At 37.4% G+C, this 15,426-nt stretch overlaps 1 protein-coding gene across 10 annotated transcripts in view; it reads right to left on the bottom strand.

Moving 5' to 3' along the window:
* The window catches only part of PTPRM (protein tyrosine phosphatase, receptor type M), a 459,625-nt gene that overhangs the window by 190,143 nt on the left and 254,056 nt on the right, over positions 1–15,426 (bottom strand). The window lies entirely within an intron of this gene.

The following is a 15,426-nucleotide window of genomic DNA, read 5'->3' as shown; positions in this document are numbered from 1 at the left end:
ATTAAAAAAAAAATTGCCTTTAGAGAGTTAGCTATACAGATAGCTGCTTATTAGGGCACTCCTCAACCTTGAGAAGTTGGTCACAATCATACATAGATATGTTTTCCTCTTTTTTCTTTAAAGAGGAAAAGGTTATTTCCATTTATTTTAACTTCAGAGATAGGAATGGAGAGAGTATGATATATTGATTTGCAGAAAGCTGCACAGACTGTCCCTATCTGCACCAGAAATAAAACTGTGCACCCATCTGCATCGAGCCCCAGTGCTGTATCTTCTAGGTCATCCTTCCACCACTGCAAGATTATGGGTTTTCTGTAACCAGAAACACACTGCAGTTCCTCTCCTGACCATCTGAAGAGTCTTCCCTCCTCTTCATCTCTGCAATAGAACTCTCCCTCCGCTAAGAGGGGTCCACTCATTTCCTAAGCGTCTTTGTTGTGTACAAACAAATAAAAATTATTAAAAAAAAGTTGCAGTTGTAGATTTCAAGAGGTTATTTCTGCTGATATCAAAGAATTAATAAACCACTTCAAGTATAGGACTTCTACACTACCCTGCTGGTGATCTGCCTTAATCTGAGTACTTTTTTCAGCAATTATCTATGCAAAACAGTGAGGGAAAGAGGAAGAGGGTGAGAGGAAGGTGGAGAGAGAGAAGGAAGCAGAGTTAAAAAAGGAGAGAGGGAGAAGGGGGAGGAAAACGTCTGTAAAATCCTGTCAAGAACAGGAATGCCAGCTAGTCACAAATTATGTGGGAAGTTTTTATAATGAAAACCACCGATCATCAAAGTTATCTAGGTTTATGAAACATTTCTCTCCAATCTTATTTATAGTTATTTATATGATAAGACTTCCTCCATCTTTCAAAATTTTTATTAAAAACACCTTATTTCCATCAGAATAGCTTAGAGTAACAACTCTCCCACTCCCACCCCACCTCGGTAAACACTGCAGTGAAAGGAAAGCATTTAGGTTTATTCCAGTTTAAAGAACAAATAGCAAATCAACTTAAATGCTCTCATTTTTACATCTGTCATGCTGTGGAGGTGTTTGTGCTTAGTACAGCTCAGGGAACAGTGTGTAACTCTTAGTACAAAAAGCATATGACCTAAACTGGTCTTGCTCATGAAATACAATAATGAAAACAGCTAATAGCTGGTCTTGCACAGACCATTTTTGTTAGATACCACATGTCTGATACAATAACACAGCACTGAGCATTTCAGTCTTGTAACTTTACTTTCTCTTTGTCCTGACTTGATCAAAATAAGATCAGCTCTAAACTGCTTTAAATATTAGCTGAGTACCATGCATGTATTTTGTATTCTCTCAACCCCAACTCATTGCATGGAACTTGCTTGGCATCAATAAGTCACTATCGCTTCTGTGTGTGCACGTGTGTGTGGGAGTGTGTGTGTGGCTCAATACCCTGCTGCTAGGCTATTTAGTGATAAAATCTGATATAATAAAATATTAATTACAGCTGAAAGGTTGGGGGAGAAATATGAACTCAATTACGGTCCCATATTGTGAACAAAGGGTAGAGTGAAAAATATCCTTTAGTTATAGAAGTTTGGGATAATAAAAGAACAACTAGAACATTAGACTCAAGCTGAGTGCTCCCTAAAAGGCCACCTGTTATTAATCTTCACATCAGGCATAGACATTCAAGTAAATTAGGTCAAGATGAAAGATTTTTGCTGCTGATTTTTTTGACTTAACTAATTTAAAGATTTCTTTATCTGAGCATTTTTTCTTTGATGTCATTGCAATTCAGTAATTAGAAATTTGTAACAAGCACAAGGAAACATCAATTGTAATTAAAGGTTAGATATCATACACGGTATGCAAAATGATCACCTTACACAGTGACAAGAATTAGTAGTATATTCCAAGAGCCTTCGTTTCAGTCACACTGGCAGTTTCTCTGCACCAAACTGTAGCAGAAGTGGTTCTACCATATTCAAAAGCCTTTTTTCAGTTTGTTTGTTTTTCAAAAAATGCCGGTAGTGGAATATAAATTATTTTAAGACTTCTTAAAAGATACATTTTTGTTCATCTGCTCGATTTACCTGACTGTGAATTCAGATGCATTACCAAAGACTTAACAGAATGAGACCAGATTGTAAACAAACACAACTGTGAGCCAAAGTTAGTCCAAATCAAATAATATGACCTTGAAATCACATGCACAGTAGTGAATCATAAGAACTGAGCCATCTTATCTATTACTGCAGGCTAAAACGTGCCACCAGATCATAAAATAAGATTTTCATTGTCTGAAGAACCATGTTCTCTATTAACAATGTTTTCTATTTCAACAAATGTTGCTGAAACTCTGGCAATATATTTTGGTATCAAGCCAGAAAACAGACTTCCAATGAATTTACATTTATGATACTTGGAACAATCCAAAGACCATTTCAAAGCTTCTTAATCAGCTTTATGTTCTTTGCTTAATTTCTTTTTAAAAAGAACACAGAAAAATGATAAGTTCATAAGTACAAGATAAAAGTATCTTGGTACAGCAAGAGAGGTGCTTTTATAAGCCAATATTACACCATTTAACTCACCAGTTTTCAGGTTGCCAAGGCGAATTTATAGAACAACAGGAAAACATGAGAAAAGGAGTAAAGTCTTGTCACAGATTAAAAGAAATTAAAGAAAGCAAAACTGTCTAAAATGATTTAGTCTAGAAAAGAACGAAGTTAGAGGGGATCTGAAAGAAATATTCAAAATTGAAAGCCATGGCAGGGCTGACTGATCCTTTCTTTTCAATCTGTAACGAAGAAAATACTGATGCACAATGGTACTGAAGTACAGATCAATGAGGAAGAAACAAAAGGAAATTCCAAGGGTCTAAACACATACAAACCAATATGGAACAATCTGAGAGATCACACAGCCCATCTTATCAGAATCAGAAGTAGCATTTCTGAAAGTGTATGCCTGACTTTCTGATACTGAAAGAAAGCTCACTACTGCTTGAAAACTGTAGGTTTGCTTCTGACTAGAATGCAAAGATTCATTACAACCCACTTTCAGCTCCAACAAAGCTGTTGATGGCACCTGAACCATCAGATTTCACCGGTTCCATCCTGCTATGTAAAACAGGGTGCAAAGAAGCAGAAACTAGTTATTTTTCTTATTAAAGAATAGGACAAACAGCTGTTACCCAGTCTTCCCAAACTGGGTAAGAATAGATCTAGCAAGGTTTAAATGACCAGTTTACTTGGATCCCCAAGGAAACAGGAAGGCCAACTCCCACTTGACAGGGCCAGTCCTAGTTCTTTAAGTCTACATGGGATGAATGTGTTGTGTAATTTGCATTAAATAATTTTGAGATTCAAGTATTTGTTTTGAAATAAATACTATATGATGTTGCTATCATTCTACAATCTTCAGAGTAACTGTATATAATACGATAAAATACTGTACTGGAATTAAAAGGAATAGAGTAATGGAAAAAAGTGGCAGACTTCATGCAAGAACCTGCCCAAGCAATTTCAAAGAAGTCCAGGGCCCCTTGCAAACCAGAGGCTTCTTCCTCAATAGCCATGAACAAGATCAGTAGCTACACAAAGCTAAACTATAAGAATAATGGGAAAAAACACTTTAAGGAATTATGCGATATTCCTAAGGAATAGGAACATTTCCTCAGATATAAATCCATACACAAATGATAAGATACACTATTGCTCATTCTCCTGTATTCAACTCCCAATTTCTGTTTATTACGTGTGATGGTGCATTCTAGAGCAGTGCTTTTCATTCGGTTCTCCATAAATTTCTACAGATGCAGTTTGCAAAAGGCAAGAAAAATATACTTAGAGCTTATAGATTTAAAATCACAACATAAAGATCTGCACATACACTGCAATATCTTCAGGGATTTAAAAAAAGAAGATTTCTGTTAAGAGAAACAGATTACAGGTAGGTGATATACTACTTCAATATTTTCTCGTAAACCATAAACCACTGAAATTCTGTGACTATGCTCTGAAGAGTGGCCATGAGGTGTGGACACTCTGCAAATGTAACAATGTTCACATGCATAACTACAGCCAGTTGCACAGCTTTTATTTACAAATGTAAAATAATATGCACATGCATATTGAGGAAGAAACCTGAATGTTACAAAGAAATTTAGAAGTAGTATTTAGACCAGAAGATAAGCTAATGGATAATGACACTGTTAACACTAAAAGAATAAGATCTTTATATTATTCTACAAAGCTGTGTGCTGTAAATTCACTACCGAATTGTGCTAGGGAATTAAGCAAATAGATGTATTAAAATGAGTGGTATATAAGTAGAGGGAGAATGCTTGTTTTCTCCCTTTTTTTCAGGGATGCTCTGCAATCTGCTGGTTTGTGTGCAGCACAGAAAGAAAAATATTTGCTGAGGCAGCTGAACGAATACACAAGCCAATTTCAACAGGTTTTTTTGATTCAAAGCTTGAAAACTGTTTACTGCTCATTAAAGCACTCAGAGAGGATATGAAGTTTTTAATCTATTCAATGAGGGGACACAACATGGAGCACAGAGACACTAGCTCGAACAGATCCACTACGGTCATTTAAGATGTTGTCTCATTTGTCTGTTTGTTACTGCCAGATGCTTTGTTTCATGGAAGATTGGTGGAAAGCAGCATGTGCCTGTGCTTCAGTTGCAACTGCAAAGGCTGGCGTTATCACTTAAGCAACCTAAGGCACAGACACATTTTTCCTGCTGACTCTGCTGTAGGAGAGCAGGACCACAGCAAAAATAACCACAACAAAATTCTTGCCTCTCAATGCTATCGTCTCTTTCCACAACTTAAATGCAGTGGGTTCCGGTCCAACAATTTGGAAACGGAGATTACTGTGTTCATTTTCATCCTTTCTTCCCTACAAAAAGGCTCTGCAGGGCATTTTAATCAGCAGTGCAGAATGATGCAGGCAGACACAAATAACAAGTCAGTTTTTGTGGCATTGCCCCCAGACTCTCAGGACTTCTGTGGATAAATACAAGGCTGACCTTCTATTCTGTCAGTGAGGTATAACTCTTCCTCCTCCCTGCACTGGGAATGACTCTACTAGGATTAGGTGGCATAGAAACCTTGGCAGCATGACACTGGTACAGCTCTTCCCACAGGAAATCTGGCCGTAGATAAAAGATTCTGCACAGTTCAGGATTAGCATAACTGTTAAATACAGATGAGATTTTGGTCTTGTGCTTCTACTACCCTTTGAGGCTAATCTTGAAAACAGCTTCAACTCTAGATGTGAGAATGCAGCTAATTCATCCGTCCTCATCTGATTTCCCCATGGTAATTTCTTCCTAAATTCAACATTTTTATAATGCCTTAGACATCTATCCTACTGCTCTCTGAGACTGTTTTAGGCTGAGGCATTTATACTGCTCCAGACTAAAGAGTTGCTGCTTGCAGTTGTAGAGCCCAGTAAGTGACTCTAATGTTTCTTTATGTCATTTAATGTAATCCAGTTGAGCAGATTAGCTTTTACTTAGCAATGCTTTAGAGTCATGATGCTTGTTGTAAATGCCAGTGATTTCCTTTCCTACTTAAATGAACAGTAAACCAAAGTTTTCATGTTAATGTTCAGTAAAATGAGTACTCCTTCAGCATCCAGTGTGGGAAATGGCAGCATTTCACTCAGAGTGCATCTATAGCTTTTCTTCCTCTTTCCATGTAGCATTCTTCTTTAGCTTTTTGTTTCCTTTAACATTACTTAATATTAAGTAAGTTTGCTTGCAATGCATGATCAAAATGCTTTGGTACACACAGAATGGTTGAATCAAATATTACTTATATTGAGAGTTAGAAATTGCCCCAAATTACTTTGTCCTGGAAACCACAGTCCTCCAGCCATACATTTACATATTAGTAACAAAATCTTTTTAAATGCAACCATTTAGTCTTTGCTAGTGAATAAAGGACTTGCACAAACTTGCTCAAAATGCACAATACTGGAAGAAAAAATCCTAAAGTCAATGGCAGTATGAAAATGTACCATTGTCAAAGAATCTACGGAAAAGGCAATTAAAATGGTACCAGTTACTTCTATGTTGCAGAAGTTGTGATTATGATACTGTGTTGCTTTCCTGCATATGAGAAAAGCCTCATGGAATTTTGGTTCCCTGTCACTTGGACAACCCAGGTCCATGTGAGAATCTTGACAAAACCTTGTGCTTTTTTGGGGGGTTGTCATGTACAGAAAACTGGAATAAAAAAGACTCCTAGCACCACTGTGCTGTGTGACTAATCCTCACACAGCACCACATCTCATAGTTATTTATATAAACTTAACTAGCACCACCTTCCTGACATGTATATCTACCTGTTCCAATCCACCACTGGGTAGAAAATTTATATTTGAGCTTTTTATATATATACGCTCACTGAACTGAAACTGCTTTCCTTCCCCTCTGAAGTTTATTCCCCTGATGTATTTTTAGAAAATAACCACATCTTCTCTCGACCTTAACAAGCTAGCTGAAACAAGTAGGGTTCTCTTGGTACCTCCGTATGTAACACAGGTTTTCCCTGACAATTTATGCCATAACGCTCCACTGCTGTAGTGCCAGTAAACTGGTATTCATAGTTCAGCACTAGGCACAGGAGTTCACTTGAGGTCCTACCAGTGTCTTGTACAATGGTGTTCATTGCTTGTCACCTTTGCTGGAATCCCCACCCGGTGTGTAACTGGTTTGCCTGTTTCACAGTCATGCCATGTTTTGACGATTCACAGTCATACTGAAAGCCATCCGTACACACTTTTTTCTCCTATGTTATTTCCAAAAATGAGCCTCTATCTTACACCGTGCATCTTTGTTATTAGCTCATAAAACACAATTGTTGCATCTCATCCCAAAGGCTATTCAATATTTTCTGTGCAACATTCCAATCCAATGCTGCAGGCAGGATTACTGTTAAATGAATTATAATGTGTTATATTTATATTTTATATCTATAAACAAAACACTCAGAATGTCATTGGGTCACCTCTCAGTTGATAATTCAGTACTTCACAATACAGCACAGCAAACTTGTACTTATATCACGGTCACTGGTTTAGAGCTCTTGTGAACCACTTAAAAATACATAGTTGATTTAAATACTTATGAAAGAAAAGGAGCTGAATCTCAAGAACCACAGAAAATATAAAGTACATGACATAGCTAGAGCACAGAAAGGCTGTTGTGCAACATTGCCAAGGCTTTAGTTCTAACAGGGCCCAAGAAGATATGGTTTCCCGTATGACCTGCAAACCTGACTTCAGTGTTTATTGAGTCCAATGAGTGAACCAGTGTAAAAAGTGACACCATACTTTTCACTTGGGACACCTCACTTGGGCACCTACCACTCAAAGAGTAAAAATACCAATGGGATTCAAACCTTCACAAAAACCAAAGAACTGAGGTAACATGATAAGCCCCTGTGGAAAATATAATTTCACATAGGATATGAGAAGTGTACATACAGAACACACAGTAAGATCATCAGTGAAAGCTATGGGTTATATGTGCCTGACAATTTATAACCAGAGTTTTACAGGAATTTACAATGGGTCACTCAGCACTGTGGCTACAGACCAACATACAGCTACTGTGATACACACTGACAGAAAATGACTTTAAAATGTCTCCAGAAAGTAAGTCCCCATATAATCCTGTTCAACAACCATTCAGGGAAATGTAGCTGACTCACATATTCCCTCTTCAATCCTTCCACAGCATACAGTAAAATTAAAACAAATCCCTGGCACCCTTCAGTAAGCACAGAGCAACAGCATGTCTTACATATTCAAGGAGTGCTCTGGTTGTTCTGTGTTTGATCTTGGGTATGTATAAACTGAGTACTCTTTAAGAAATCATGCAATACATTCGAGCCCCTCTCAGTGGGAGAAACGTGTCTCTTTGCAACTCCAGAGGGTTACTCTGACATGATGGTAGGATATGACCTCTCATACTGTCTCTATGGGTTGATCAACGGACCCTTTAACTGCGGAACTTCCTAAATTCAGCCAGAAGTAGATGCTTACATTGAAAGACCTAAAAGGTACCTTATTTGGGGCTTTACTGTATAGGTCTGTATCTGCTTAAGATACAGATGTCTGAGAGCTCTCATGAGAGACGTGACAGTCATGCCAGCTTCTTCCACAATAACCCAACAACTCTAGCATGTTCTCAGAAATTGGAGTCTAGGGTTCAATGCTGTTTTCAACCTGAGAGACTTTCACCATACTGCTCCCACACCCCAGCCATCTGTACAGCACTACTGTGGTCTATCCTGAGGCTGGTCTAGCATGAAAACAAAAATACAAGAAGAATCAGAGAATCAGGAAAGCATTCAAGAAGAAACCTGTCTAATCAAATGGAGATTCTCCTTATTCTGTCCATTATCTATGTTTTTATTTAAATATCATCTAAAATATAACACATTAAAAGTCACATGAGAAAGAAACATGGACTTCAGGTCTCTTGTTTGCCTAGGAGGAGCTTTAGGAGCTTTGTACTTCTAGTTAGAGGTTTCTACTTGTTTACTGAGAACATGATGATATATGAGAACAAGTTGATGGCTTAGACTTGCTAATACTGAGCTGCCTAAAATCCATCTAACCTATATGTGCAACATTCTCCTCCTGTTAGATGGTTTGAAAAGTCCCCAGCAGGGTTGTGTCACCAGCCAGCTACCAGTCTTCCCAAAATTTCTAGACATGAATCAGGGCCCATTCCCAACTAGTAATCTGTAAGAGGTCCCAGTGTCTGGGAGCTCTGCAGTATGAATATGGACTGTTTTTAGCCAGTTGGCCTCAGTACAAGAGAATGGTACTAGGCATACAAATTTCACTAGTAAATGCACACACTTGAAGTCAGAACTCAAGCAGGTTAATCTGGAACTGAGCAGTCATTCCTTAGAAAGAGATATGACAAAATGACCTAGTTCTGTTCCTTTCATACTCAGAAGTCAAGTTGTTCATTTTAATGAGCAGATTTAATAAAAAGCATTTTTTATCAATGCTGACTGAAGTTGGCAGCCCAGAGCCAGCAAAACAGGTATGAGTTCCAAGAGCTTATGATTCACTGGCTGAAATGCTGCTGGACTTCAGCCTTCACCAGGCAGACTGGAAAAACCCAGTGGACTAAAGGATCTTAAGAGAGAACTAACCTAGCTGAACTAGACTACCATGCTGTCAGAATGAGAGGTATGCAGTAGGGAAGACTATCATTAGGAATTATGTAAACATATAGTCTCCACTGCAACCTACTTAAGGCCAGCATGTAGAAGGAAGGTTAAAAAAAAAAAAAAAAAGAGTAGTACCTCATAACAGTGCAGCAAATTTTTCAATTGTTAATTATAACCCAAATCTGTGAGCAATGATTAGCAAGTTACAAAACTGAAAAGTAACCTCTTCAGAGATATGGAATAATCTATTTTCTCTTTCATTCTTGAATTGCTCTAGCTTACTTTATTTATCATGGATTAATTTCTATTAATTGCTAAATGACAGATAGCAATATGTTTTGGGTTCTTGGTGACACAAATTAGTACTTAAAGAAATCATGAATCAGTAGTCCTTTACCCAGGGACCATGCGAGAAGTCACAGGAAAAGGACCATGGAAATTTCTGAACAAGCCAGCAGGACATGCGAAGCTGGCCCATGCATGTCCAAGCAACACATACCATAAATTCTAACTCAGGTCACAGCAAAAAGCCAAGAATAGGTTCTACTGAATAACAAAAAAGAATTATAGGATTTTTACAGCATAAGCAATTATTGCACTGTTATCTCAATGAAACTGAAACTGACCTTTCTGCTGTAAATAATTATACTTGTTACTATAAAGAAGTGACAATTAAGGACATTAATAAAACCCAGTCCCCTTTGTAACACTGATATCCTCAAACAAGTTTATTGGCTGCCTTACTGGTTTTAAAACTATGATTTGGAAAGAGCTGACCCTACAACATACAATTCAAGCCTTTATCCAACCCTCAAGCAATTGAAATGATGCTTGTGGCAAGCAAATGAAGGAATGGACAGTAAGTTCCCTTCACGCTCTTTAGACCACGTGGTCTCACAGTATTTAAAAAGGCTGTATTTCGAACACAGCATTTCAGAATACTAGTGAGTTATTAATGCTACTTGGACACATATACTTACATTATTTCAACATAACCATTTCTTTATCATAAGTCCACCAAATATCCAGACCAAATATCCAGAGCTCTGGAAAAGGCAGAGTTCACTTTTCATTCTATTGGGAAGCTGTCCACTGGTTACTCTACAGTTCTGATATTTCTCTCCTCAGGTGTGTCTACATAAGCTTTTTTTTTTTCTCTCATTATTGCATTACTATGTAAAGTCACTGGAAAGAGAAGGAAATTACAGTAACATGCTAGCATTACATAATGTGCAAGGTAGGAATTGTGAGAGGACAAAGCTAAAAGTACAGATATCGTAAGGCCTTTATTTCCATGTCCGGTTGCCATCTTTCTGCCCACACAGAACACTAATACATCTCTTACTGTGCAAATCAGCATTCTTCCATTTCAAAACTCACTTGTTCACGCATCTTAAATTTATAATCATACCCATGATATCTGTCTCCATAATTCACACACGAGAATTAATGCTGCACTCTTACCATGCAACACAGAAACTCAGACTGAGATACCAGTACCTCTTCTTTGAGAACAGGACTACAACTTTGAGGCCCAGGCCTGTGGCTGCCATGTGCTCACAATACCAATGCAAGTGGTTTGTGTTATTTTTGAAGGTATGGAAAATACCCTAAAACTTTTTTATTCTGAGTGTTTGAAACCCTGCTACTTTCTGAGTTCCAGTGGTATCTGCCATGAGTTTCCAAACACCCTGTCTAGCTTGTTAGTTTTTTTTTTGGGGGGGGGGGGTTTGATTTCCTGATTGCCAGGGAAACAATTTAATCTGCTGATCTCCTGACCAGTTGGGTGTTTTTTGTAAAGATGGTACACTTTGAGAATGAAAATAGGCAGTATCTTCTCTGGAGGGCTGCCTGTCAGATTGGAGGATCCTGAAAAATCACTCTTAGGCTTCAGATGATCCCATTTCTTCATACAGAAGCATATGCATGACCTAACTGATGTGGCACAGGTAGTGAAAACACCTGCTGCCAGCAGAAAGAGAAGGGAGTAGAAAGAGTGACAAAGCAGAGACGATGGTCAGACATGAAGAAGGCTGATCCTCATAGCACCAGTCATACTGAAGGAAAGAGATGAGGCCCTAAGACATATTCTCCTGCCTTGTAATGTGTGTGGCAGGAAGACAATTGTGGCCTCTGTTTTGTGTGTAGTGCATGGTGGTTCTGGCAGGAACTGCTGCATCATATATGAGTCTTTGCATTTCAAAGGTGATGCCACCAGTTTAACTTACTGCTAGTCAGTGGGTAGGAATTGGGTGTCTTCTGTCATTCAATTAAAAATTATTACACTATGAGTGCTGATGAAATGGCTACACCACATATGGAATGCAGTAGTCCTTGGACTTAGGTTGACAAAGGTTTCTTTACACAATGCATCTTCCTTTGAATTGTGCTGTTCCTATTCCAGGGACCATGTGCAGAAGGCTTTCATTCCACCTGAGACAATGAACCAAGTATTTAAAGGGTGCCTCTAAAGGTCTGCATAAGGTCAATAAGAAGCCTAAATCTCTGCAGAATTTAAGCAATCTGAACATCTAATGAAGACTTCCTCTAATGAAGTAGTAGAAAGGAGTGCTTATCACTTTAAATAACATGTAGTTTGAAATTTCTATGTTTATTTTCAGTTGTAATGCAAAATACTTAATAGCTTATTATTGCCTTCTGAGCTGAAATACACATTATTTCTTCAGGGTAGAGAGATTAAAAGTACGTTTCAAAATTAAGCACTTCAAGTGAAGAGATGTTTGCTATATTTTCCCAGTAGAGTTCTTATTTATGCATATTGAAGAAGACAAAGATGACAAAGGGTATGCATGGAGAGTACACAGATTGCCTTAACTCTAGAACAGTCAGCTTTCAACCCACATAATTCAAAGTTTATTTACTTCCTTCTGCATGTTTGTTTAAGGTACTTTTAAATTATACTAGCTGGCAATTGCTGCAGTTCTCCCTCTCCTATCTGGGTTTTGCAGCTCTCAGTGCTGCTGGACTGACCCCACATACTCAGAGCAGAAGTACTCTGGCATCCCAAAGTATTACATCCACAGGGCTTTTCTAGTTGACATATTTGGTCATCCTGTTCTCTTGCTATAGACTGGAAGAGGAAAGTACCAACTGCCTTTGGTATCTCTAAGAGCAGAAAGGTTGGCTGAGTGGGCTACTAGCTGGTCAGAAGAGTTTAATGGGGCAAATCCAGCTGAGCCAAACTCTGTAATGCAATATGAAAAAGAGATCAGGAGGCACAGTAGAGCCTGGATGTTCTTGCCTTCTCTTGTATTCATTTTGCTACTTTCCTCAGCCTGCTGCTCCCAGAGCGATTGCTATTGACAGGTGGTTCCAGTGTTATCTGGGCCAAAATCTTTGGGATGTTTACTGTTAAAGTTTTTTGAGGATGTTGCAAAGAACAGCAGGAGGAGGTGGTATGGGGACAACATTTTGCTGCTTAAGTAAACAGATAAAAGGAGTGGAAACACTTGACCTTTATCATGGCAAGACTGAATAGAAATAGGTGCAAGAAAGAAAACTTGCTTCTCCCCACTGAAGCTAAAAACTCGCAGGAAAACTTTTTCAGAGAAGGTCACAAGAACCTTTTATAATGGAACATGGCAAACAACCCAAAGCTTTTTCTAACACAGATGAATATAAAAATAACACTAAATACATGCAGTCAATGAGCATTACAGTTCTCATTTCTGTGTATAAGCCACATCTTTGCAATAAATTAGCATTCCGTAGTTGAAGTATATGGATATACATTTGCAGACAATTTGGCCCCCAAGTCTTCTACTTTAGGCTTATTTGCCCTGAAGAAGTAAAAGATACAAATGTCACTGCCTTGGAAGAGTGACTCACCCCTCAACAGACGTTGAAGAGCCCTCATAGAAAAAATTATTTGCATTTGTATGCTTTTTATACAAATTCTTTAAAACTTCACTGACTCCTACATACACATATCTGAAAAAAAGAGAATTTACACAATAAGACATATACTACACAATTTCCATAGAGCCATCACCTTAAACTTTTTTTGTTTAATTTAAGCCTTTCAAATTACAATCTCTCTAAAAATCAAAATAGCTTAGCCAGCTGTTAAAGAAGTACATACATTCATCATTACTGAATGCATTACTGCTTTAAACATTTATAATTCCAAAATAATCTCCTTGAAATAAACACAGCAAGAGCCATAAAACATGCTGGACCTGAAATTGAAGACAAAGCAAGCAGTATTTGTTGTATTAAAAATCTGACAAAATACATTTTAATCATGTCCAGTCTTATGAATTCTCAAACAATCTGGAATGCCATTTGGCCTTCATGATTAATGTGTACTTTATCATTGTAAACAGAACTTTTTGAACATTTTTATAAAGTCCTTTTGAATCAACATTTAAACAATCAGCATTGCCCCTTCTCTCCTTTTATGCTGTGGTGGTTGTGTGTAGATTCTAAATGGCATAAGGTATCAGGATTTTTCATACTTAAGCAGAGAAAAAGAATCTAATCACAATAAAAAGCTGGAATTCTGAATGACCTAAGGTATCAGCTTTGTTGACTTGAAGGGTAGAATTTGTGCTCTCCTTATTCATCTCAGAAATTAAAGAATTTTATGTATCATGGTTGATGTGTTGATCAATAAAACAACAACAATCACTTACATCGCGAGTTTAGTGCTGTTTCAAAAATCTGCATTAACCAAGCCAGTAGCTGTAGCAGAATCAATAGACAAGGTATCTTGCTTAGTGGTGTCGATAAATGAAGTATGACTAAACTTTTAGCACCCAATGAATACAGATTAACATGATAAAATCCACATGCAGAATGTGTTCTGCAAGCAGTGTGGAATGTACAGGAAAATGTTAGAAGTATTACGAAATTCCTACTTTCATTTTCACACTCTGCTTCACTCAGCAGAGATGGCAGTCAGCTTTGCAGTCAGCATTCATTTTAAGACCTGTTGCGAGGGACCTCAGTAAATTTGCTGCTGTGTGTTCATCTGTCAGTTCTATAGCTTCATGTCACTTTAAATCTCTCCTCCTATTTTCCTAATCACTCATCCACTTATTTGGCACACTTTAATCTCCTAATGAGCTCCTTTCTACTGTCAGTGAAGTTTCTGATGTGTCACTACTGCTATAGGAGTCAATAATCTTTAGTTCATGATGCAGATAAAAGGAATGAAACCATTTTTTTACTAATGGTCTAATACGTTCATGTTTAAACAACGACTCCAACTTGTATTATTTTAATCCAGATTCTTGAATTCAGGAGTACACTAAGCTTTGTGAGATAAGGTAAGACAAACATCAAGTTATTCTGTTTCTAATCTAACCTGCTAAATCATTTTCATTAAATGTGCTCTAATGTTTTCTGCTTTTTTCATCAGGTGGTTTGGACTTCCCCAAAGTGTTACATTTTCTTTTTAAAAAGCTGTCTGAATTACCAACTGGATAGCATTTCCTAAATGCATACCTATGAAAATAGATATAGCTAATAGTAAAAAAAAGAATTATATGAAAGGTTGAATATTCTTAGGAAACCCAAGCAACATTATTTTCATTCATGCATATATGTGAATACCAGATCTGTATTTCCCAAACAGAAATTATCAAAAGCCTTATCATCAGGATGAAAATACTTGATAGTCACTCAGTATAGACGGAAACTCTTCCTACAATAATGAAAGAATTAACAAGGATACACAATGAGCCAAATGAAAAAACACCCTAAAGCTCTGAAAAGTCTCTCATCTAAATAAAGAGCTAATTTCTGGTTCTCATTCAAAATAATCTAACCATTCCTCTGTTTTCTTCACTGAAAAGCAGGCATCTTTTATTCTAGCCAATGAAGAACTTACACAGCATCATGTATCTGGCAGGGAAATAAATATCTGAAAATTAGAAATTCATTAATGGATGCTATATAGAACTAAAGAATACAAGCTACTGGCTTTCCAGGTTAATTTTTAAAATTATTATTTCTGCTATCATGGTCAAATACATGTAAATACTTTATGAATGTGACATACTGTTGAAACTGGCTAACTTACTAAGAGTTGACTATCTTAAATCTGTGAAGTAAACAAGAAAATTGAATATTAAAGACAGTGGCTCAGCATAAAAAATGTGATATGCCCTTGAACTTATAACACTGCAGTAAGCAATTACCTTAAAGAAGCCACCCACACAACAGAACTATGGCTTTGTTCCTTATCTTCAAAGAACAAGCCACTTGCATCTG

Source organism: Corapipo altera, unplaced genomic scaffold (genome assembly GCF_003945725.1).
Source record: "Corapipo altera isolate COAL_440 unplaced genomic scaffold, ASM394572v1 24, whole genome shotgun sequence".
In the NCBI taxonomy this organism is placed as follows: Eukaryota; Metazoa; Chordata; class Aves; order Passeriformes; family Pipridae; genus Corapipo; species Corapipo altera.
This window is presented reverse-complemented; position numbering and strand designations above follow the sequence as displayed.